We start from the raw sequence: 26891 nt of genomic DNA, 5'->3' as shown, positions 1-26891 counted from the left end.
CAGGGCCTGATGAAATGCATCCTAGAATACTCAAGGAGTTAATAGAGGAGGTATCTGAGCCTCTAGCTATTATCTTTGGGAAATCATAGGAGACGGGGGAGATTCCAGAAGACTGGAAGTGGGTAAATATAGTGCCCATCTATAAAAAGGGAAATAAAAACAACCCAGGAAACTACAGACCAGTTAGTTTAACTTCTGTGCCAGGGAAGATAATGGAGTAGGTAATTAAAGAAATCATCTGCAAACACTTGGAAGGTGGTAAGGTGATAGGAAATAGCCAGCATGGATTTGTAAAGAACAAATCGTGTCAAACTAATCTGATAACATTCTTTGATAGGATAACGAGCCTTGTGGATAAGGGAGAAGCGGTGAATGTGATATTCCTGGACTTTAGTAAGGCATTTGATACAGTCTCGCATGATATTCTTATAGATAAACTAGGAAAATACAATTTAGATGGGGCTACTATAAGGTGGGTGCATAACTGGTTGGATAACCGTACTCAGAGAGTAATTATTAATGGCTCCCAATCCTGCTGGAAAGGTATAACAAGTGGGGTTCCGCAGGGATCTGTTTTGGGACCGGCTCTGTTCAATATCTTCATCAACGATTTAGATGTTGGCATAGAAAGTACACTTGTTAAGTTTGTGGACGATACCAAACTGGGAGGGATTGCAACTGCTTTGGAGGACAGGGTCAAAATTCAAAATGATCTGGACAAATTGGAGAAATGGTCTGAGGTAAACAGGATGAAGTTCAATAAAGATAAATGCAAAGTGCTCCACTTAGGAAGGAACAATCAGTTTCACACATACAGAATGGGAAGAGACTGTCTAGGAAGGAGTACGGCAGAAAGAGATCGAGGGGTCATAGTAGACCACAAGCTTAATATGAGTCAACAGTGTGATACTGTTGCAAAAAAAGCAAACGTGATTCTGGGATGCATTAACAGGTGTGTTGTAAACAAGACACGAGAAGTCATTCTTCCGCTTTACTCTGCGCTGGTTAGGCCTCAACTGGAGTATTGTGTCCAGTTCTGGGCACTGCATTTCTAGAAAGATGTGGAGAAATTGGAGAGGGTCCAGAGAAGAGCAACAAGAATGATTAAAGGTCTTGAGAACATGACCTATGAAGGAAGGCTGAAGGAATTGGGTTTGTTTAGTTTGGAAAAGAGAAGACTGAGAGGGGACATGATAGCAGTTTTCAGGTATCTAAAAGGGTGTCATCAGGAGGAGGGAGAAAACTTGTTCACCTTAGCCTCCAATGATAGAACAAGAAGCAATGGGCTTAAACTGCAGCAAGGGAGATTTAGGTTGGACATTAGGAAAAAGTTCCTAACTGTCAGGGTAGTTAAACACTGGAATAGATTGCCTAGGGAAGTTGTGGAATCTCCATCTCTGGAGATATTTAAGAGTAGGTTAGATAAATGTCTATTAGGGATGGTCTAGACAGTATTTGGTCCTGCCATGAGGGCAGGGGACTGGACTCGATGACCTCTCGAGGTCCCTTCCAGTCCTAGAGTCTATGAGTCTATGAGGAGATGCAGAGCACAAAAAAAGAAAACCACCACTATAAAAAAGCACTCAACATCAGGAAGAAAAATGAGGGTCTCAGTTTAAAACTATTAAGGCACAAATAAAGAAACAAGAGAATAAAAGCAATGGAATCAGCATCAGTAACATCTCAGATTTCTGTCTCCAAACTGCTGCATATTGCGCAGAAACCTATTCTAAGATACAATCCATATCAGATCTGGTACTTAGAGCTTGGCATGTGAGTGCTAAACCCTTCCTAAAATAATTGCAGCTTTCAATTTTCTGCCAAAATCTAAAGAGCAAATTCCACATGAGCATTGTTGATTAGCAATTGGAAGGAAGGAGCCCTAATCTGACCATAAAGTTTTACATATTTGTGACTTTGGTTAAATGTTAGTGACTTTTGATTTTCCATTGCCCTGCATCTCAACTAGTTGTTTGCACAAATGCCACACGCATGTACTGTAACCCATCAAAATAGTGGCAGATCATGCTGAATTTGCACTGGTATAGCTAACTTCACAAGATGCAAAGCAGAAATTAATCAGGCCCCAAACCCAGGAATCTGGGCTTTGACCATATAGCAATAGCAATCTGCACACTGACAATTATGGGGAATTATTACAAGCCAATTAATAAATTCAGGAATAAATAATTAAATGGCATTTGTGACCCACAACTGTGAAGAAAACAAATACCCCTTTGTCCCCCCCAAAAAAACCTCTGAGGAGACCTCTGTGACCCTAGGAATGTGCAGGACCCCATCCCCCTAGAAAGGGTTCAGAAACTCAACCCCCTCCAGGTAAACCTACCTGCTGCTCTCACCTTGGGCAAGGGATGAACCAGGTGTGTGGGCTGGGTTCAGCCTATGTAAAGAGCAGGCCTGGCTTCTACTATTCACCCTGTGATGGTAACTGAGGGTATGTCTACACTATGAAATTAGGTCGATTTTATAGAAGTTTATTTTTAGAAATCAATTTTATACAGTCGATTGTGTATGTCCCCACTAAGAGCATTAAGTCGGCGGAGTGTGTCCTCACTACTGTGTCTAGCATCGACTCATGGAGCAGTGCACTGTGGGAAGCTATCCCACAGTTCCTGCAGTTTCCGCTGCCCATTGGAATTCTGAATTAAGCCCCCAATGGCTGATGGGGCAAAAACATTGTCGCGGGTGGTTTTGGGTACGTCGTCAGTCTCCCCTCCCTCCCTCCATGAAAGCAACTGCAGACAATCATTTTGCACCTTTTTTCCTGGGTTACCCATGCAGACGCCATAGCATGGAAAGCATGGAGCCCGCTCAGCTCACCACTGCTGTTGCAAGCATTGTAAACACCTTGTGAATTATACTGCAGTATGTGCAGAACCTGGCTAAGAGATGGCAGCATGAGGACGATTGTGAGGAGGACATGGACACAGCCATTCCTGAAAACACAAGATGTGGCAATTGGAACATCATGGCAGCAGTGGGGCTGGTTGATACAGTGGAACACCAATTCTGGACCCAGCAAACAAGCACAGACTGGTGGGACCACATAGCGTTGTAGGTATGGGATGATTCCCAGTGGCTGCAAAACTTTCACATGCATAAAGCCACTTTCCTGGAACTCTGTGAGTTGCTTTCCCCCGCCCTGAAGTGCAGGAATACCAAGATGAGAGCTGCCCTGACAGTTGAGAAGCGAGTGGCGATAGTCCTGTGGAAGCTTGCAATGCCTGACTGCTACTGGTCAGTTGGGAATCAATTTGGAGTGGGCAAATCTACTATGGGGACTGCTGTGATTCAAGTAGCCAATGCATCACTGACGTTCTGCTATCCAGGGTAGTGACTCTGGGAAATGTGCAGGTCATAGTGGATGGCTTTGCTGCAATGGGGTTCCCTAACTGTGGTGGGGCGATAGATGGAACGCATATCCCTATCTTGGAACCAGACCACCTTGCCACCCAGTACATAAACCGCAATGGGTACTTCTCAATGGTGCTGCAAGCACTAGTGGATCACAAGGGATGTTTCACTGACATCAACGTGGGATGGCCAGGAAAGGTGCATGACGCTCGCATCTTTAGGAACTCTGGTCTGTTTGAACAGCTGCAGGAAGGGACTTACTTCCCAGGCTAGAATATTACTGCTAGGGATGTTGAAATGCCAATAGTTATCCTTGGAGACCCAGCCTACCCCTTGCTCCCATGGCTCATGAAGCTATACACAGGCAGCCTGGACAGCAGTAAGGAGTGGTTCAACTATAGGCTGAGCAAGTGCAGAATGGTGGTAGAATGCACCTTTGGATGTTTAAAAGCTCGCTGGCGCTGGTTGCTGACTAGGTTAGACCTCAGCGCAACCAATATTCCTATTGTTATTAGTGCTTGCTGTGTGCGCCATAATACCTGTGAGAGTAAGGGGGTGATATTTATGGCGGGTTAGGAGGTTAAGGCAAATCATCTGGCTATCAGTTTTTAACAGACAGACACCAGGGCGATTAAAAGAGCACAGGTAGGCGCAATGCATATCAGAGAGGCTTTGAAACCCAGTTTCATGACTAGACAGGCTACAGTGTGACAGTTGTATGTGTTTCTCCTTGATGCAAACCCACCCCCTTCGTTAATTTTAATTCCCTGTAAGCCAACCACCCTCCCCCTCTTCGATTACAGCTGGCAAAGGAAATAAAGTCACTATTGTTTTGAAACCATGCATTCTTTCGTTATTAATTTTTTTTAAAAAGGGAGATAACTGATAAGGTAGCCTGAGTGGGGTGGGGGAGGAGGGAAGGACAAGGCCACATTGCTTATTGTAGCCAGACTACAAATCAAAACTGTTGCTTGGGCTATCCTCTGGAGTGAATGGCTGGGTGCCCGGAGCCTCCTCCCTCGCGTTCTCGGGCATCTGGGTGAGAAGGATATGGAACTTGGGGAGGAGGGAAGGTGGTTGTACAGTGGATGCAGCGGCGGTCTGTGCTCTTGTTGGTTTTCCTGCAGCTCCACCAGATGCCTGAGCATATCTGTTTGCTCCCCTATTAGCCTCAGTATTGCATCCTGCCTCTTCTCATCATGCTCACTTAATGCTTTCCTGGATTCTGCCACTGAATGCCTCCATGCATTCAACTGTGCCCTATTGGTGCAGGAGGATTGCATGAGCTCAGAAAACATGTCATCGCAAGTGTGTTTTTTTCGCCTTCTAATCTGCAATAACCTCAGGGATGGAGATGATAGGGGGAGCATTGAAACATTTGACCTGCTGGGGGATAAAAAGAGAGAGTAAAATTTAAGATGATACAGTTCTGAGAACAAAAGGGAGATTCTTTCACAGAGAATCAAGCAATTCACAGCAGACAGCACACGTGCTTTAGGTACAAGATCGATTTTGCCTTTTATACTGAGCGCCTGCCAATATGGTGACACATCACACATGGCTGGGCAACAGAATTCAGTTTCTAGGCAGCCATGGTAAGCCAAAGGATTTGGCTTCTAAAGTCTTCATAACATGTGGGAATGTTTTCAAACCGCAGCGCCCTCCTTTCCCATAGCAAGCAATGCTGGCTGGGTTTGCCATTTAAAAGGAGGGGCTGTGGTTTTTGGGTGGATGTGCAGCACACACCTTTCCACATCCCTCTGTGTGGCTATTTGGGATGACCCCTTCACCCCCTCCCCCACCACATGGCTATTCTCAGGGATGATCCCTTTTAGCCAAAGGCAAACAGACCAGCATGAACAGGGTCCTTTTACTGTTCTCTTCACTCTCCTGAGGCTAACACAGAAAGATATAGACCAAATGTTGCTTGAATGCAATCAAAACCCAGGACCATTCGCTGCCATGCTTTGTGCTGCAATGATTTCAGACTACTTGCTACTGGCTTGGCGTGGTAAAGTGTCCTACCGTGGAGGACGAAATAAGGCAGCCCTCCCCAGAAACCGTCTGCAAAGGCTTTCAGAGTACCTCCAGGAGAGCCTAATGGAGATGTTCTTGGAGGATTCCCGCTCCATCCTCAGCCACATTAACAGACTTTTCCAGTAGTTCTACTGGCTGCGAATGCATCCCAAGTCTTCAAGGCAAATCAAACATTAAACACTATTGCTTTTAAACCCTGTACTGTAGTTACAAATGTGCACTCACCAGAGGTGCCTTCTCCGCTTTCAGGGTTGGGGATCCCACCTTGGGAGGGTATTGGCTCCAGGGTGATGAAAAGGTCCTGGCTGCCAGGGAGAATGGATTCACCGCTTGCCTGTTGTGCATTCTCCTCCTCTTCCTCTTCCTTATCCACAGAATCCTCTTCCGTGTTGCATGAGACTCCCCTCTTTCAGGTGTCCACTGACAGTGGTAGGGTCCCCCCCTAGAATGCCATGCAGCTGATCATAGAAGCAGCATGTATGGAGCTCTGATCCAGAGCGACTGTTTGCCTCCTTTGTCTTTTGGTAGGCTTGCCTGAGCTCCTTGACTTTCACGTGGCACTGCAGCCTTTGTCCATCATGCCCTGTGCAATTTTGGCATATGCATTAGCATTTCTTCTTTTTGATCGGAGTTCTGCCTGCACAGATTCTTCTCCCCATACAGCAATCAGATCCAGTGTCTCCTGTTCACTCCATGCTGGAGCTCATTTGCAATTCTGGGGGGACTGCATGGTCACCTGTGCTGCTGAGCTCGCCATGCTGACCAATTGGAAATGAAATTCAAAAGTTCCCGGGGCTTTTCCTGTGTACCAGGCTAGTGCATCAGAGTTGAAAGTGCTGTCCAGAGCGGTCACATTGGAGCACTCTGGGAGAGCTCCCAGAAGCCAAAAACTAGGGTGACTGGATGTCCCTATTTTACAGGGACAGTCCCAATTTTTGTGTCTTTTTCTCATATAGGCTCCTATTACCCCCACCACCTGTCCCAGTTTTTCACATTTGCTTACTGGTCACCCTACCAATAACGTCAATTTGCGTCTGCACTACCACAAATTCGACCCAGCAAGGTCATTTTAGCACTACTCCCCTCGCCGGGGAGGAGTACAGAAGTCAATTTTAAGACCCCTTTAGGTCGATGGAATGGGGTTGCTTGCGGAGACGCATTAATTATAAAAGCAACCTAATACAGCTAAATTTGACCTAACCCTGTATTGTAGACCAAGGCTAAGAGCCTATATCTCATTTGCAGGCTGTTTCACAAAATTTAAGCAAGAGCTGCTGACATTAGATGCTTCCATTCTTTAACTACATCACATCTGAACTCTCCATTCCCTGACATCCTCCACCTGTGGGGCTCTCCCAGCTGGCACAGTTCATCCTGTGTGCCCAAAAGATACACAGGGACCTTCTTTTCAATTTTTTAAAGTTGAAACATTCTCAGAAGAGCTGATGTGGGTATTCACATTTTATTAAAAATGGCCCTGCGCTGGGGGGGGACCAGCCTGGGAGCTGTCATAACATATTCCCAGATTTGGACCTTAGCGTCCAAAATATGGGTGTTAGCATGAAAACCTCCAAGCTTAGTTACCAGCTTGGACCTGGTAAAGCTACCACCACCCAAAAAATTAGAGTGTTTTGGGGCACTCTGGTCCCCCCAACAACCTTCCCTGGGGACCCCCAAGACCCAAATTCCTTGAGTCTTATAACAAAGGGGAATAAACCATTTCCCCCCCCTTCTCCCTTCCAGGTGTTCCCTCCCTGGGTTTCTGGAGAGATACACAGAAGCAAGCTCCGTGAATCTAAGGAGAGGGACTCCACCCTCCCCGTTTCCAGTCCTGGAAAACAGAATTACCGAGAGCTAATCTCTCTTCCCCCCTCACCCAGATTTCCCCCTGACTTCTTCCTCCCACCAATTCCCAGGTGAGCACAGACTCAATTCCCTGGAGTTCCCCACTAAAGAAAAACTCCAACAGGTCTTAAAAAGAAAGCTTTATGTAAAAAGAAAGAAAAATACATAAAAATGGTCTCTCTGTATTAAGGTGACAAATACAGGGTCAATTGCTTAAAAGAAATATGAATAAACAGCCTTATTCAAAAGAACACAATTCAAAACACTCCAGCAACTACACACATGTAAATACAAAATAAAAAAAACCATATAAATCACTATCTTATCTTTTGTACTTACAACTGGGAAACAGAAGATTAGAAAAGCAGGAGGCAGAAAAATCCTCTCATAGCCGAGAGAGTACAGGCAGAAGACAAAGAACAAAGGACTCACACACAAACTTCCCTCCACCCAGATTTGAAAAAGTCTTGTTTCCTGATTGGTCCTCTGGTCAGGTGTTTCAGGTTACTCCTTTCCAGGTGAAAGAGACATTAACCCTTAGCTATCTGTTTATGACAGGAGCAACACTACTAGACTTGGGGGAGAGGTGCAGCAAGTCTTCCAGAACTGTATGCACAAGCCAGGAAAAGCTAGATAGAAACATCAGTGTAGGAAACACTTTCTTGTCCTGACCCATAGCAGATGCTACCAATAGTACAGAGCTTTAAAGGTATTTGTCCAGGAACGCTCCACTCAGCTGCATCTGTTCCATCCTAGTGCTGCTACTGCACAGAAAATCAAGTTGGATTACCTAGTGATGTGCATACAATATGTCATTTATTAACCAGAAAACACTATTGCAAGTGTATGTAAAGCCAACATTTTAAAACAGTTTTCACAGCTCAGGCAGTCTTAACATGTGCATTTGCAGCTGCGTCTTCTGCAGAGGATTGCAGGCCCTAGAGAAATCACATTGTGTTGTCTGGGCTCTGCATTGTAGCCCACTCAGCTACAGACAGCGATGCCACATTACTCCTACTTTACACACATGGATCCTTCTTTTTCATGCCTCCTACACGGCAGCATCAGTTTTCACTAAGATTTTTGGATACATAATTGCCAACACGTACAGCTCCCCCAGTGACAGCACCAGTGGAAGCTACAGAGTGGACAAGACTCATATGGGCTCAAACACAAACCCCTGCTCTCAGCAGTGTTAGACATGTGGTAAAAATGCCTGAGCCTTGTCTACACTACAGCTTTCAGTCCCTGAGAATCCTAGTGCAGACCAGACCAAAGAGCTTGGCTTGTGAGTCACAGACCTAATTGTATTGCACAAGCTGCCTCATGAGAAGCTTAGGTGGCACTGAATGGACATTCCACGGCCAGGCTGAGCACTCTCTCTTTTTTAATTTCTATGGCAGAGGGCTTCAATGCCAAATCCCGCTCAGAATCAGTTTCAATGGCTGAATTATGATCTGTAGAAAACACTTGATGCAGAGTGAAAATATTAATAAGCCCCAAGCACTACTTTCCCCACCGCAGTATATACCATGGGGGTGAGAGTAACAGAACCTGGAACAGATGAGAATGATTGTGTAGTGGCTGTTCTACACATCACGCTTTCAGCTCCATGCAGACCACTTTCCTTTTAGAGCCAGGAAGGCTCAGATAAGTCTCTGCCTATCCCTGGTTGTGGATAAGAAATGAAGCATTTTTTTCTTGTCTGCGTTTTGTAACATGCTGTGTTATGCTGCATAAAGTCAGAACGCCAGAACAATGCAGCCTCTGTTGTTGTTTTCTTTTTTAGTTGGCCTATCCCCTGTCTGCAGACAGCAGGTATCCTGTTGGAATTCTTTGTGGGTTGTTTAAGCATCTGGTACTCATGAAATACCGGGCTTTATGAACTCCCCTCCCCCTCCAAATCCTGCAATACTGACCCACCTTGTGTCTGGAGAAGTTCGATGGGACTTAATTTCTCTCCTCAATGAACACCATGGTCAGGAACTTGGCAGTTTCAGTTCTTTGCCTTCATCATCTGTGTTCAAGGCTGCAAATATCTCCAATGTGTCTCCTGTCACCATGAACGGGATGTGGAGTCTGTTTCCCATTGGGAATTTTAATGCCCTCCTTTGATATCTTCTTTAAAGTTTGTTTCTTTTGTTGGTGGGTGGCTGTTATGAGGTGTTAACAGGCATCTAGCAGAGACATCATTTGTGGTGGGAGGAGCAGTATGGATTCGCAGCACTTCTTTTCCAGTTATTCATCTTAATTGTGTCAGCTTCTACGTTGATTGGTTCAAAGCGTTCTGACTCTGAATGCTTGCTTTCTGGTTTTTATTTCCCCTCTTGTCTGCATTTCCTAATTCTCTACTCTGGTCCCCATTTTTTTGGATTTCCTTCTCCAAGTGACGCTTTGGGGATACTTTGATGTTTCTGATGTATGGCTATGTTTAGCTTAATGTGCATCATCCCTGCTTATCCCGGCTTCTTGCAAACAGTACAACCTGATGAATAAGGCTGCATATATTGTGCCATCCTATCTCCTACCAGAGCCCATGATCAAATAATACAGAGCAATCTGATAGGACCTTAAAAAGCAAGCCATGAGCCATTGTCCCATTACAGCAAAGGGCATGTGTGTTTGTGCCACTGCCCTCGACAGTATGGAACTTTGTGATATGTATATCATTGCCCTCTACTGAATGAATGTTGGGAAATCCTCACTGGGAATGGGCCCATGGTTTCAGAATCCAAGTTCTGGAGTTCTCTTCCACGTGCTGTCTGTTTGCAGTTAACTCATGACTATGGCATCTGGGAATGTTTGCAGCCATGGAACATTACAACCACTGTTACTCTTTGAGTAGGGAATTATCAGCAATTCTTGCCTGCTGCTGGTTATTTTAGGTTCATTATTATGTTGACTAAGAAATTACAGTTTGTAGGGAAAAAAATTCTGTTGATTGTTAGCTATTTTCAGTGCTGTTTAAATAACTGACTGCAGTAACTAGCAACAAGTATGATTAGCAGGGCCGGTTCCAGGCACCAGTAGAGGAAGCACGTGCCTGGGGCGGCACATGCTAAGTGGTGGCATTCTGTCCATTCTTGGGGTGGAACAGTCTAGGCAGTTTTTTGTTGTTGTTGTTTTTTTTTGCTTGGGGTGGCAAAAATGCTAGAGACAGCCCTGATGGTTAGCCACTTTCATCTAAAGGAATAAACATAAGACTGAACACACAGAAAGACAGCCTATCCCTAAGCTGCAAGTGCAGACAGAGAGAGCTACTGACTTGTATGTAACCACTCAGGCTTCAATGCAAGATAACAGATCCAGCTGTGTTTGGGAAGCTCTCATACCTTCAGCTGCTGCCTTTGGAAACATACATAAAGTTGTACATAAAGTTGACTTAGAAAATTACAAGTTCACTGAATTGTGCAGTTCTGTGGTACATAAAAGCTGTTGTTAATCTATTTCTCTCTCTCTCTCTCACACACACACACACACACACACACACACAAAATAGCTCATGGACTATTCTGCATTAAAGTTTTGAACAAATCTCATTTTATTTGTGGTGAACAGGCACGAGTAATGACTTCCTCTGAAGAGAAATCTCAGACCAGTTGCTGCTACCCAGGGCTGAAGTAGTCTGTGGGTGTTTTGAAGCAGTCTGTGGATGTTTCTAGGTCAGCCTTAAAGTGAAACTAACTGCAATGAATTGGAGAACATTTAAATGCTAAGAAGAAGGTGAAAAGGCAGCAAATCACTAAGCCCGATACAGGCAAACTACTTTTCATTAGTTTAGGTTGGTTATCGCTTTGTTTTAGTGCTGAATAAATTCTCCATCAGGTTTCTCTGCCTGGAGTCAAAGTGCCATTTGGGGGTGATTGCAGCTTATCACAGGTGCATATACTCAGTGGACAAAGAAGCTGGCCTGACAATAAGGAAGCCAAAGCTGACAGTGTTCTGCTAAATTCTTCATCTCTCTAGTCAATACTATGAGTAAAGCTTGTCTTGGCTGACTGCAGAATGCTTAGCAGTATTAAGCTATTTGAAATCTGTGCACAGTAATAAAGCCAAACAGCAGAAGATCAATCATGGCACAATACCAGGAACATGGAGAAGAAAGCCAGCTAGGCCATAACTTGAAAATGTAGAAGAAATTGAGCTTTCCCTCTAACCACCACAGTCTAAAATTAACCACTGTGGGGATATGGAGGGAATTCATCAACAAAGGACATTCACTCCCAAATGCTGAAAACATGGCAACCTGGATGCTGTCATGCCAGCTCAATCCAGCTGCCCTGATATCTTACCTCCAGGGCTGGCCAAGACTTGATGCTTCAAAGAATGCTGAATGAATCTCTAGAAGGGATCTGGCAAAGTCAGCAATATTGCAGGTTGGAACCTCAGCTGGGTCTTCAGATGCTTCTTTTCTCCTTCCCATTTTCTAAGTGTAAACGAGTCAGTTATAAAGCAAATCTCAGTTTTCAAGGAGAAATATGATTCCAGTTAGGTATGAGCTGTCAGTATGAGCTGTCTTTACTAACGCCAATGGAACAAACTCAGCCCTGGTATAAGGGGGCACAATTCCACTTGAGCCCATGTAGATCCCATCCTAACTGAACTGAGACTGTGTCTAACTTTGATTATAGATACATAGGTGTTAGTGAGTTTTAGCACTATTATTCTGCCTCAGCACAAAGCTGCTCAGTGGTGCAGAATAACATCAGTGCAACTGCACGCCAGCCCTTGGAGCCCTCGCACATAATTCATAGGCTGTCCAACTTAACCCAGCAATTTTTGCCAAACAAGTGTCTAAGAGTTTCAATTCAGAGTTCCCTGCTGGGAAAATAAGTACTTTTCCTCCCTTATTTTCATTAGTTTTAAGATATACATTTAAAGAATTTTACTCTGTAATGAGAGTATTTCTTTTAAAGAGCTGAGCAGTTGGCAGCATTATTACACAAAAGGAATATTACAAGTGTTTGGCTGTAGAGATCATGAGTATCACACTTCAAAACAATTTCCTTAAGCATTGGAAATGGCATTTCCATTTTCCAGTTAATAAAAGTAAGCACTTGACTTTTTTTTTTTTTTGGTTTGGTTTGATTTGTTTAAAATGAGCCAGAAAGAGAACTGTTCCAACAGGTCAGTTCAGTGTCAGGAGTGGCCAGGTGCTACCAGGTGGGAATAGAGTAAGGTTCCAATCATTGACACTAGCTTCTGGACTGTCAACACTTGGCTGTGTGATAGAAGCAAAGAGTGCAGCTGCCATGGGGTACATGAATAATCTTCCTTGGCCCTTTAGACCCTGGTGCAGTGACCCTTGGGCATCAGGATAGAGGCCTTTTGCAGGTGGCTGTGAAGCGTCCCCAAAGGTCCCTAACACAATGGGAACTGTCAATAGCCAAATACTTTTTTTTTTTTAAATTAAGCTCATTCTTCATAGAACAATATGAAGAGAGAGAAGATAATGAGCCACCTGCAGCCTCCACATAAGAGTATCCAAGGGCTAATCAGTTTCTAGAGCTGAGCCAAATATTTTATCTCTGCAGAAGATCCTCAGTAAGTGAAAGATACCAGCTGAGTTGTCAACCAGTGTTAGTGGTGACTGTGCCCACCTCCTTTCCTGCTTATTTGCTTTGTATGGACAAGAGAGAAAACAAAACCAGTTACCAATAACAACAGCAACAAAACCTGCCTGGAATCTGAATCTGGCATATTAATAAAACAAGCTTTACCTTTGAAAGAATCTTGTGCAGATATTATCATTATTAGCACCTAATCTGCCAAGAACAATAAAGCATATGAGGCCAAACTCAAATAAATAAACTCCAGTGCCTCATAGCTACAGGGAAACCTCACAATTAGGCTGCTCAATGCAAGTATCTCACTAATTGATGTATTTTACAGTTCTATTATTCCCATTTTAATGCTGTTTATAACAAATCCACTAGCCATGAGGCCCCTGTTTGTGCTGCAATTAAAATGCAAGGCAAACTTGGACATGCTAATAACAGCAACAGCTCAGCATCCAATATGCTGTTGTACTTTTGCTGTGGCTGCAGATCCCAAAGTGAAGTTTCAATATTTACAAGTCTCAAGAAACACGGTGGAGAGTCAAGATGATGATGTGTTTGTTTATACTCAAGAGTTTGCTCCAAAGATCTATATACTTAAGGGAAACTAGAATAAATAGCTAAAACAATACTAGTTATGCAATTCCCATTTGCTTTCTTTGTAAAACAGAAATTCTGATTTAATAATATAGCCCAAGCATACAGCATAGCTCCTGGAGACAGCATGAGTTTGACACACATAATGACTGCAGGATTGACCACAGCTACATAAAGGAAATCCAGAATGTTTTTCGGCCTGTACTCCCAGTTAATCATAACTAGCAATGCAAACTGATTTTACCTTTAGAATTACAAGTTCCTCTGCACAAAACTACACCAAAAAACCAAGCAAAAAAGCCCTACAGTCCTTAAATTAAATATTACAGGATTACATCGCACAATAGATATATTACTAACAAAACAGGTGAGATGTTGGGGACTCATTTATTGGCTCTGATTGAGAAATAATTTTCAAAAATGCAGACCTGCAAATGATGCCCACAGCTAGTCTACATAACCATGTATTCGGATTATTGTTACTCTCATTTTCCTCTCCTGCAGCCCATCCATTGGGTGCTATACCTACTTGTTACATCTTATCTTCATTTAGATTGTAACTCTTTTGGGCTAGGACTGTCTTTTACTGTATGTCTGTTCAGTACCCAAGACAGTGACTGGGCCTTGATCCTGACTGAGGCCTCTTGCATAATATTGTAATGTATAAGGGGGACTGTTGTCCCCTTACTAACATTCAGGGGGCGTGTTTTGGCTGGCTAACTCCCAGCACTAAAAAAATGGGGAGAGGCCAATGCTCCAGGTCAGTCTGATTGACAGGGTGGGCACTCTAATTAGGGAGTCAGGAGGCCAGGGTGGGTTCTGTCCTCCGAGTGAGCTGGAATTGCCTGGGTCAGACAGAGTGGGGCCAAGCTAAGGAGAGAGCAGGGGCCCAAGCTGAGCTAGGGAACAGAGCTGTGCCAGCCGAGGGGCCAGAAAAGCAGCCCAGGAAGCAGGTCAGAGCTGGGAGCAGAATCACGGAAGCAGCCCACAGAGCAGACCTGTGCTGGGAGGAGAGCTGCAGCCACAGAGCCAGAGACACAGCCCAGGGAAAGCAGACCCTGTGCTGGGAGCAGAGCTGCAGCCACAGAGACAGAGGCGCCAGAGAAGCAGCCCAGGGGGCTGGAGGCAGAGCAGCAGCATCAGTGCTGAGGCAGAGTGGAGCTGGAGCTAGAACAGTGGGGCTGGGGCTGGTGCTGGAGCAGTCTGAAGCCGGGTGTGGTGAGCAACTGGGGCCAGCATCGAAAGACACCCCCAGCCAAGGGTCCTTGCAGGCCAGACTGGCAGGGGGATCTTAATCCGACAGGGGGCTGACGTTCTGAAGAAGGGTCCCACCACCCAAAGCCCAGAGGTGTGTAGACACCCCCAGAGCAAGTGTCCAACCCGCAGCATCCCTGCAGCATAGCCAGGGCCTGACAAGGAGGCTGGGATCTACAAGGAACAGACTGTGAACTGCCCTGACATTCCAGAGACATGGGTCAGGGGAATGTCCAGTGCAGAGAGAGCACCCCAGAGCGGGGACACTCTAGCCCCTGTCCTAGATGACCACAGCAAGGTTGGGGGTCAAGCTCCCCAGGAATCCTGGGCCCAGCCATGTCTGGGTTACGAGGACTTTGCCAGACAGGAAAGTGGAAGGGGAGTCCTCAAGGGCAGGGAAGCCTCTTGGTAAAGGAAGTGAGAGCAAGGACTCAGATCCTTCCACTTGCTCATTTCACCAGGATAGTGCAGAAGCCAGGGGAGTTCCCCACAATAGCAAGGCTATTCTCCTGTGTACAAATGCAAACATTGAGTCACTAGAATGTTACTGTATAAATGGCTACAGTGGTGTTGTGGCTGTATCGATCACTGGATATTACAGAGACAAGGTGGATGAGGTAAGTTAATTGGACCAGATTCTGCTGGTGAGCTAGCTTGTCTCTATTACCTCACCCAAGTTGTCTCACTGTACAAATGCTTGTTCAAAACGTTATGCAAAAGTGCAAGACAGCAGTCTAATGCGGCATGCCGCTTCCATGTGGATCGTTCCACAATACAAAGAGCAAATGCAAAATGTCCTAATTGGCGAAGTATCTGCTGGATGAAAGTAATAATTTCTGAAAATAAGTTTAAGATTTTTGAAGGTAAATGTAGATATAGAAAGAGCAGCTTTCAGCCGTGACAAACTCCTAGCCTACAAGAGATCGTGGAGATGAGGAGCCAGAAATCAAAGATGTCAGGGAGTTTCCCTGATGTATCCATCAACACAAGGGAAGATAAAAAGAGGAGATACTTGTAGCTCTGCGCTCTTACATTCACTACTACATAACAGGATACCCTACCACTAGATGGCTTCATTAACATGGTGCTTAGTTATTGACTCTAAATCAGGGGGTGGGCAAACTTTTCGGAACGAGGCCACATCTGGGTATGGAAATTGTATGGTGGGTCATGGATGCTCATGAAATTAACAATTTGGAGATATTCAAATAAATTGTATTTAATAAAGATACATTTTAGTGGAAATAAACATAAAACCTTACTTACTGTTATAAATAAACCACCATAACAATGTATTACAATAATTAAACCAAACTTAGTCCCTTTCCACACCCTTTCTCTGTAGCCTGGATTTGTTGGGTGTCAGCTTCCATTCACTGGAACTCATTAAGATTCACCAGCCCCCTGCTCTCAGAAATCTCCTCCCACGTAAGTCCCGACAGCCCACAACTTTGAAAACTGCCACTGAGCACTCCCTGGCCAACTACTTTTTGTTTTATTCTCAACAATGGAAAATTAAAACTACTAAAACATCAGAGTCACCTAAGCCAACAAGTAGCAGGCACGTGGGCTTGCACGTTCCCAGGCTTTGATGGCGCATAAGGCACATTTGGGTTGTGCAGCTGGAATAACATGTATGTCCTCATGCCTGTCACACAGGGTCTGAACATGCAGGAGCACCAGAAAACATGCAGGCAAGCCCCGATACTGTTCCCCAGCTGGAGTGCCAGGTGGGCGCAGCAGGGCAAGCCCCTGACCCTGCTCTCATGGTGGGAGTGCAGCAGGGCAAGCCCCTGAGCCCACTCCCTGGCTGGAGAGCTGGAATGAGGCAAGCCCCTGACTCTGCTCCCCAGCGGGAGCACTAGGTGGGTGGAGCGGGGCAAGCCCCCGACCCTGCTCCCTGGCTGGAGAGCCGGAGTGGGACAAGTCCCCAACCCCACTCCTCAGTGGGAGAGGGGTAATGGAGCTCAAGGGCCTGATTAAAAAGTCTGACAGGCTGGACGTGGCCCGTAGTTTGCCCACCCTTGCTCTAAATGCTACAGTTTTGAGGGATAGATGGCAGGTCACTTCAGAGAATGATTTTGGAAGGTGAATCAGCAACACCATCTCAGTGTTTAGGGAGATAGCAATGGGAGCTGATATGAATCTAGGCTGGGAGCCAATTCAAAGTGCAAATCAAAGACTCCTTTTGAATGATGGGTCTTGGCAGTTTGAGCTTTGTTTTGGTGGGTTAAGATGCTGTTACACGTATGGATGGAATTACAACCCTAGAGTTACAGGCCCAGGTATTAATTGTATCTGTATCGTTGACCTTTTTCAGGAAACATCATAAAATCATAGAATATCAGGGTTGGAAGGGACCTCAGGAGGTCATCTAGTCCAACCCCATGCTCAAAGCAGGACCAATTCCCAACTACATCATCCCAGCCAGGGCTTTGTCAAGCCTGACCTTAAAAATCTCTAAGGAAGGAGATTCCACTACCTCCCTAGGTAACCCATTCCAGTGCTTCACCACCCTCTTAGTGAAAAAGTTTTTCCTAATATCCAATCTAAACCTCCTCCACTGCAACTTGAGACCATTACTCTTTGTTCTGTCATCTGCTACCACTAAGAACAGTCTAGATTTATCTTCTTTGGAACCCCCCTTCAGAGTAGTTGAAAGCAGCTATCAAATCCCCCCATCATTCTTTTCTTCTGCAGACTAAACAATCTCAGTTCCCTCAGCCTCTCCTCATAAGTCATGTGTTCCAGCCCCCTAATAATTTTTGTTACCCTCTGCTGGACTCTCTCCAATTTTTCCACATTCTTCTTGTAGTGTGGGGCCCAAAACTGGACACAGATGAGGCCTCACCAGTGCCGAATAGAGGGGAATGATCACATCCCTTGATCTGCTGGCAATGCCCCTACTTATACAGCCCAAAATGCCATTAGCCTTTTTGGCAACAAGGGCACACTGTTGACTCATATCCAGCTTCTCATCCACTGTAATCCCTAGGTCCTTTTCTGCAGAACTGCTGCCTAACCATTCGGTCCCTAGTCTGTAGAAGTGAATGAGATTCTTCCGTCCTAAGTGCAGAACTCTGCACTTGTCCTTGATGAACCTCATCAGGTTTCTTTTGGCCCAATTCTCTAATTTGTCTAGGTCCCTCTGTATCCTATCCCTATTCTCAGGGTATCTACCACTCCTCCCAGTTTAGTGTCATCTGCAAACCTGCTGAGGGTGCTGAATCTGTTGCTTGATTAATGGCTCACCAAACCAAATGCTCAGCAAGGGTGCAGTGGCAAGCCAAGAAAGATGCAGAATTTCTGCCACAGTATTCTAGAGAAAAGATCCAAGACACATTTTCATAAGGATGATAGGATACATTGCAGTAATTGCTTGCAAACTATACCTAGCAATGGCACTCTGAGGTTTCACTCCCATGAGAAGGATTTAGTGGGAATAAGGAATCGTTGCTGTGCATGCCAGTGAGTGTGCTGAGTCCTCCACTGACCGCCCCCGTCCCAATGCTGTGGCTGGGATCCCTTTATACATGCACATTACTATAGCCAGGACTCTGGTAGGCAAGCCAAGAGGAAACCTCCTTGGCTGAGTTCATTTTAGCTGCACATGTTTCTTATGTGCGTCACATGGGTGATTTTTCACTTTTCACAGCCACATTTCCAGCTGTGGGAATCACACAAAGTTTCACATAGGCCAAACCAGAGGCTTCATGCAGCTGTTTGTCATTTCATCACTGACTCTATCCTTTCCCTTCTTCAGAATATTTTCCCTCCTTCTTAGTACTCTTCATCCATACCTACCCACCCTCCTGTGTTATTTGCTACAATCCTGAACTCCCAACTACTATGGAGTAAACACATTTTGGCATAACCTTGATGCAACAGTCCAGATGCTGGCTTTCATGCATCACTTCCTGACATGAGCCACAGTCTCCAGATGCCAAGAGGACAAAAATCATTTCTCCCCTAGCAGCTGTCTCCTGAAAATGGTAAATGTCAGTGACTTTCCATTTCTCTCTGGACAGTTGTATATTAATTGTAACTACACTGAACTGTTTCCTCAGTAAATAAGAATATTCCATTTTTTTAAATATCCCCACAGTGTGAGTAAAGGTTAATACTTAAGAAGGAGAGAAACATGCTGGAGAAACACATTTCATTCTGATATTTGCATAAGTGTCTGAAGAATTGTCTAATAATGCAGCAGTGAGAATTTTTACTGGACTTTATGGGAGTGGAAGCCTGTGGATCTCCCTAAGATCAAGACAGGAGATGAGGTCTGCTAGCCACATTAATTCACAACTACTATAGTACTAATTACAGCCCCATTGATCACCATAACAAAAAACAAGTTGGTCACATGGTTTGAACAAATGAGACAGACAGATAGATAGATAGATAGATAGATAGAAGGGTATGGAGATGGATAGACAGACAGACAGGGCAATCACACCACCTCCTTGAAACTGCTGAGTGGGATAGCCACCTTCCATTCAGGCTAACTGAGGAACAATTAAATGCCCCTTTCACAGGTGAAAAAATGGAAAACTGCCACCCAAGGACTAGACCACATGCAAGCCTAAGCAGTAGCTGGGCCATGCGGTTCAAGGGGTTTCCTGGGAGTCTGTTAATAACACAGGAGCAGGGAATTAATTTGATTGCAGCTGTGCGTCTGTGCGACAGAGATAGAAGAAGCAGAAACACCAGAGAAACTGACTGAAAAGGAGCAAAAAGCTAAGGAGCCACCCAGAACAAACACTGGTAGCATGGTCTTGAGAAAACACCCTGAGAGAGAACTCTTTGGGTAGAGTGCTGGCTGAAAAGAGGGTTGGAACTGTGAGCAAAGAAACTTTCTCCTTTTCTTTGATTCTCCCTTTGTTTGGGACTTTTGTACATTCTTTGTAAATAACCAGGATTGCATTGAAGAAATACCTGACTCCATCATCCATTTCACCTCCTTATGGAAACAACCTGCAAGACCCTGAACACAGGCCAAAAGGGTAACAATATTTATGGAATAAAGGACTGTGGACTTCATCCAAGGTGTATCTAGCTAGCAGTTTGATTGCAACTCCCTTTTCTATCAGCTTCCCAAGTCTCCTCTCTCCAGAACCTAGTATGTACAATATGCCATTGCCTCCTTTCCTGCACATGCAAAGAAACTCAGGCACATCACTTCAGACACCTCCAATGGCCCTCATTCATTTCAGGATCTACTTGAGAACTACTCTCTTTGGGCCTAATCCAATGCCCATTGAAGCTTTCAACATTGTAGAATTATAATGTAGAAAAGCCAGAAGTGTCCATAAATATTTCTGTTCTATACTTTTTTTTGGGCGGGGGAGGAGACAGATGATATAGTTTCATCACATGGTGACAATAACACTCTTTCTATTCTCTTAGTATCTCTGGATGATGTTAAACAGAATTTACTAAATTAGACATTTTTAAATCAAAAGATCCAGAGAACTTGCACCCAAGAGTTTCAAAAGAGCTGGCTGAGGAGCTTGCTGGATTGCTACTGTTGACCCAAAGACTGGAAGAAAGCTGATGTTGTGCCAATCTTTTAAAAGGAAAACAGGATGATCCAGGTAATTATAGGTCTATCAGCCTGACGCTGGTCCCAGGCAAGATAATGGAGTTGCTGATACAGGACTCAGTTAATAAAGGTGTAAAAGAGGGTAATGTAATTAATGCAAATCAACATGTTTTTATGGAAAATAGATCTTGTCAAGCTAATTTGGTATCTTTTTGTGATGAAATTACAAGTTTGGTTGATAAAGGTAATGTGTTGATGTAATATACTTGGACCTCTATAAAGCATTTGATTTGGTACCACATGACATTTTGATTAAAAAACTAGAACAATATAAAATTAACATGACACACATTAAATGGATTAAAAAATGGTAAACCGATAGGTCCCAAAATGTAATTGTAAATGTGGAATCGTCATGGAGGAAGTGTGTTTCTATCTTCTCCTTTGCATCCCTCAACTTTCACAATCCATCACAACCCAGCCACTGTCTTGGACAGACCATCACCTCATTAAGGCAGTGGTCAGATCTTCCAGTGCCCAGAGAATAAAAAAAAGACCCATGATCCTGATTTGTTCACAAAGACTCGTACTCTGTGCCAGGGTGGCCATTTCCTGAGCAGTACCTTGTGACCAGAGGAGGTTTTGCAGTATCCTGTCTCTGTTTCCCCTCTTCAAGGCCCCTTAACAATTCCACACAGTCTTTCTCATGCCGAATAGCACTCCCTCCCAATGCTGGTTTAACAACAGAAACAGTTCAAAACAATCCTCATGGTCCTAAAATAAATTCCATCACCATAATACAAAAGTTCATGCTTAACTCTGGTTCTTCTACCACACACAGAGATCTTCTTCTGTCCCAGTCTATTCCTCATGAAGCTGCCACTCCAAGCCCTTTCTAGCTAAAGTTCAGCCTTCTGACTCTGGTTTCCTTCTCCTGTCAGCATCTCCGGCACCCTCTCATGTCGTAAGGTCCCCTGCTAACAAGCTCTCCCCTTCTCAGGGCTCTTCAATTACGTACACACCAAAATAGGTTCATGGGTCCTCAGTCCAGATTTTTTTCAGTTCTTTATCCCAAAACAGCAAACCAAAAACTGAAAACACAATATAGCCATTATCCAGCTGGATCTTAACCTCCATCTTCAGGGATCGCTCTGTCAAAGCTTACTGCCAGATTTTCTCTCCCTGACAATCTTAGCAGCCCTCTCTCACACTCTCACTTCTAAAAATAAAATAAAACAAAAATCCTGCTTCCTGCTGCTCTTATAGTGGAATCACTTTATCCAACCCCGGGGTGTCTCTTTAGCAATCAGAGTTGGTAACGCCAAGCCCTCCAGGCTTAAGAGGCAAGGCACCCTGTTACAGACTCTAACAAATTCTAGAACGTGTTAATGGTCAACAATACCCCACCCACAAGACAAAGAGAGGAGGACTGTGAATCACAATAAACTAGCTTTATCTGTTGACACACTGGCCCCCAAACAGCTGCTCTCTCCCCATTGTCTACAGAAATCTCCTTGGTTTTCTGACACACTGTGATGGATGAAGACTGTGGTGCAAAAATTCAAAAGTCAATAACAGAATACAAAGGTTTATACAGACAGGTTGAAGCATAATGAATTCCTCCAAGCCTAAACTGAGAGTAAATTACAGTCCAAGAGAACCTTCATATGAGCCTCCACTGAAGCTTACAAGTCCACCCCCAAGGAGCTATCCAGCATAGTAAACCACTTCTTCAATCCAGAGTGCTTACAACATGCAGCAGAACCGAACACCAAACTGTCATAAACAGATAGTTAAGGGTTAATAGAACAGGAGTATTTCATGTCTCTTTTGCCTGTAAAATGTTAACAAGTTCAGTGAGCCTGGCTGTCACCTGACCAGAGGACCAATCAGGGGACAGGATACTTTCAAATCTTGAGGGAGGGAAGTCTTTGAGTGTGCAGTTAGTGTTTGGTTGTTGTTCTCTCTGGGTTCTGAGAGTGACCAGACTTGCAACCAGGTTTCTCTCCAATCTCTCTGATACAGGCTCTTATGTGCTCAGAATAGTAAGTACTAGGTGATAAGGCAAGTTAGGCTTATGTGTTTTCTTTATTTGCAAATGTGTATTTGGCTGGAAGGAGTTCAAATTTGTATTTTGCTGAAAGGATTTTAATTTGTACTGGTATACTTAGGCTGGGAGGGTATTCCCAGTGTCTATAGCTGAAAGACCCTGTAATATATTCCATCTTAAATTTACAAAGATAATTTTTACTGTTTTTTCTTTCTTTAATTAAACGCTTTTTTTGTTTAAGAACCTGATTGTTTTTTTATTCTGGTGTGAGATCCCAGGGGACAGGGTCTGGATTCACCAGGGAATTGGTGGGGAGAAAGGAGGGAAGGGGGAGAGAAAGGTTAATCTCTCTCTGTGTTAGGATAACTTTCTCTCTCAAGGAGAGTCTGGGAGGGGGAGAGAGAAGGAGGGGGGAAGGTGAATTTTCCTCTCTGTTTTAAGATTCAAGGAGTTTGAATCACAGTAATCTTCCAGGGTAACCCAGGGAGGGGAAGCCTGGGAGAGGCAACGGTGAGGGAAAGGGTTTACTTCCCTTGTGTTAAGATCCAGAGGGACTGGGTCTTGGGGGTCCCTGGACAAGGTGTTGGGAGGACCAGAGTGTACCAGGCACTGGAATTCCTGGTTGGTGGCAGCGCTACAAGTACTAAGCTGGTAATTGGGCTTAGAGGAATTCATGCTGGTACCCCATCTTTTGGACGCTAAGGTTCAGAGTGGGGAATTATACCGTGACACAAACACTGTGAAAAGCTATCATCCTACTGTGCTGAAAAGCCCATATACAATAAGGAAGCCTTCTCCAGTAGCCTGGATCCATTCCATCTGCACCTACAAACCAACAGCCCACTTGGATTCCCATAGTTCAGTGCATTTACTCATCAAGAAGTTCTGTACACCATAAAGGAGACTCAACCCAAAATCTGGGACCTGCCTTATGCCCTTACTGGCTTGTGAAAGAGAGTCCTGAACAATCAGTGCCACTTCTTATCAAAGCAGCCAGTGCCTCATTCAAGGAAGGACTCTTCCCTTCCTCACTCAAAACATGCATAAGCATAAGCCTGACCAATACTGAAGAAACCCCCTGGATACGTTGGTGCCAGCCAACTACCACCTAGTACTGAACCTCTCATTCCTGAGCAAGTTCATAAAAAAGCTAGCCAAAGGCCAACTACAAGCTCATCTAATAGTCTAGACCCAGTACAATGTGTAATCAGGCTAGGACATGGAAATGGAACAACTTTAGTGGCACTGATGGATGATTTTCTCCTGTCAACAGATAGAACAGACATCCATTCTCATCCTCCTGGAGCTCCGTGCAGCATTCAACATTGTCGACAATCAGATACTGCTCTCTCATCTGAGAGAGAGACGACAGGGTCCAGGGTATGCCTAAATCTTTCCTGGAAGTAAAGTAACAAAAGAAAACTGCACCTGCACCATTAGAACGGCCCCTTGAGCACGCCAAGAAGCATCAATTCCCTCTCTGGTCCTATTTAACATTTACATGCAGTCACTAGATGAACAGGTCAGAAGACATGGGCTCAAATGCCAGCAATATGCAGATGGCATACAGCTCTAAATATCCTTTATTACCTGTGACCACATGGCACAGTGCTTGGCTGAGATTATTCATGGATGAAGAACAGATGGATGGAGCTGAACCCAAGCAAGACAAATGTGAAAATGATAGGCAGAGGACAGTATTTTGAAGAGTTTCCAGCTATGGTGCAGTCTCCTTTGGTTGCAGATTCACACCCAGAGTGAGACAGTTCAGTCCATGGTCTAGAAGAACTGGATTCCTTAGTGATACTAAGCTCGGACAGAGCAGCATTCACACATAGTACTTCCTGTCATTTGGCAGATGATGACATAGCCACAGTCATTCACATCTTCATCATCTCTTGGCTGGATTATAGCAATGCTATTAAACCCAGGCATAACGTTTTCAGGGCTTAGGAAACTGCAACTAGTGCAGAATGCTGCAGTACATCTCCTAAGCAACACAGGCTACCATGAGTGCATCAAACATGTCCTCTGCTCCCTACAGCAGCTTCCCATAGAAATCAAAGCAAGTTCAAGGTCTTAGGTCTTATCTTCAAAGTGCTCCACGGCCTGGACCCAGGTTATCTAAAATACAGAATCATAGGACTGGAAGGGACCTTGAGACGTCATCTAGTTCAGTCCCCTGCACTCAAGGTAGGACTAAGTATTATCTAGACCATGCCTGACAAGTGTTTGTCCAACTTGCTCTTAAAAATCCCCAATGATGGAGATTCCACCACCTCCGTAGGCAATTTATTCCAGTGCTTAACCTGATGTCCAACCTAAACCACCCTTGCTGCAATTTAAGCCCATTGCTTCTTGTCCTATCCTCATAGGTTAAAAAGAACAATTTTTCTCCCTCCTCCTTGTAACAACTTTTTATGTACTTGAAAACTGTTATGTCCTATCTCAGTCTTCTCTTCTCCAGACTAAACAGACCCAATTTTTTTTCAATCTTCCCTCATAGGTCATGTTTTCTAGAGCATTAATCATTTTTGTTGCTCTTCTCTGGACTTTCTCGAATTTGTCCACATCTTTCCTGAAATGTGGCACCCAGAACTGGACACAATACTCCAGTTGAGGCCTAATCAGCATAGAGTAGAGCAGAAGAATTACTTCCCATGTCTTGCTTATAATACTCCTGCTAATACATCCCAGAATTATGTTTGCTTTTTTTGCAACAGCGTTACACTGTTGACTCATATTTAGCTTTTGATCCACTATGACCCACAGATCCCTTTCCACAGTACTCCTTTCTAGGCAGTCATTTTCCATTTTGTATGTGTGTAACTGATTGTTCCTTCCTAGGTGGAGTACTTTGCATTTGTCCTTATTGAATTTCATCCTATTTACTTCAGACCATTTCTCCAGTTTGTCCAGATCATTTTGAATTTTAATCTTATCTTCCAAAGCACTTGCAACCTCTCCCAGCTTGGTATCGTCCGCAAACTTTATAATTGTATGCTCCATACCATTTTTAAATCATTGATGAAGATATTGAACAGAACTGGACCCAGAACCAGTCCCTGTGGGACCCCACTCATTATGCCCTTCCAGCATGACTGTGAACCACTGATAACTACTCTCTGGGAATGATTTTCCAACCAGTTATGCACCCATCTTATAGTAGCTCCATCTAGGTTGTATTTCCCTAGTTTGTTTATGAAAAGGTCACGCGAGACCATATCAAAAGCCTTACTAAAGTCAAGATATACCACATCTACTGCTTCTCCCACCCCACAAGGCTTGTTACCCTGTCAAAAAAAGCTATCAGGTTGGTTTTACACGATTTGTTCTTCAGAAATCCATGCTGACCATTATTTATCACCTTATTGACTTCTAGGTGTTTGCAAATTGATTGTTTAATTATTTGCTCCATTATCTTTCTGGTTCAGAAGTTAAGCTGACAATAAGCTGTAATACCCCAGGTTGTCCTTATTTCCCTTTTTATCAATTAACGCGCCAGGATGAAAACCATGCTAGACAGCTACGTTCCTTTGGCACAATAGAACTCTCAACAATAAGAGTAAAGCTTCTCTGTGTGAGAAACAGAACTTCCTTCAAGGAAAACCAAGACCGTGGAAAGAACTCCCACAGGACCATCTCAAACCTCACCACCTTCTGCTCCAATTGCAAGACACATCTGTTTGACTTTGTCTTCACTAACACGTATATAGCAACATGTACATTTAAAAACCAAAATCCTTACCAAAACAAAATATTCTGTGCACATGTTTATCCCTCTGGGGAGAGGATAAGAGACCAAACAACACATGACCAATGTGTAGTCATGTTGTCTAATGCATTACAGGAAGGTCCTGAGATACTACAGCAATAAGTGCAGTATAGTAACCTATACAGAATAGAACTATCAGCATTCAAGTGACTTTTCCCTCTGTCTCTTTGCAAAGTCTGTGGGTTCCAACCTGAGTTAAACTGAAGTCCAGGTTCTAACCTATGTCCCCAGCAAGGCAAGCTAGCCCAGGATTAAAGCCCCTCCAATACGAGGTAAGAGATTTTTTTGATACATCTACACAGCAAAAAAAAGACCCTGGCAGCGAGTCTCAGAACCCAGGTCAACCAACTCAGGTTTGTGGGGCTCATGCTTCAGGGTGTGAGACCCAGTGAGGTGGAGGTTCTCAGAGCCTGGCCTCCACACCAAGCCCAAACATCTACATGGCTATTTTGAGCCCTTGTCCTGAGCCCCATAAGCCAAGAGTCATTTGATCCAGTCTCTGAGACTCACTGCCACATTTCTTTGCTTGGGTTTTTTTTTGTACCCTATGGATGGATGGTGATGCGGTGGAAGCAGGGCCGGCTCTAGCCATTTCGCCGCTCCAAGCACGGTGGCACTCCGCGGGGGGCGCTCTGCCGCTCGCCAGTCCCGCAGCTCCGGTGGATCTCCACCACATGTGGCTGCGGAGGGTCCGCTGGTCCTGCAGCTCCGGTGGACCTCCTGCAGGAGTGCCTGCGGAGGCTCCACCGGAGCTGCGGGACCAGCGGACCCTCCGCAGGGACGCCTGTGAGAGGTCCACCGGAGCCGCCTGCCGCCCTCCCGGCAACCAGCAGAGCACCCCCCGCAGCATGCCGCCCA

The sequence above is a fragment of the Gopherus flavomarginatus genome, chromosome 17 (assembly GCF_025201925.1).
Source record: "Gopherus flavomarginatus isolate rGopFla2 chromosome 17, rGopFla2.mat.asm, whole genome shotgun sequence".
Taxonomy (NCBI): Eukaryota; Metazoa; Chordata; order Testudines; family Testudinidae; genus Gopherus; species Gopherus flavomarginatus.
Note: the sequence above shows the minus strand (reverse complement) of the source record.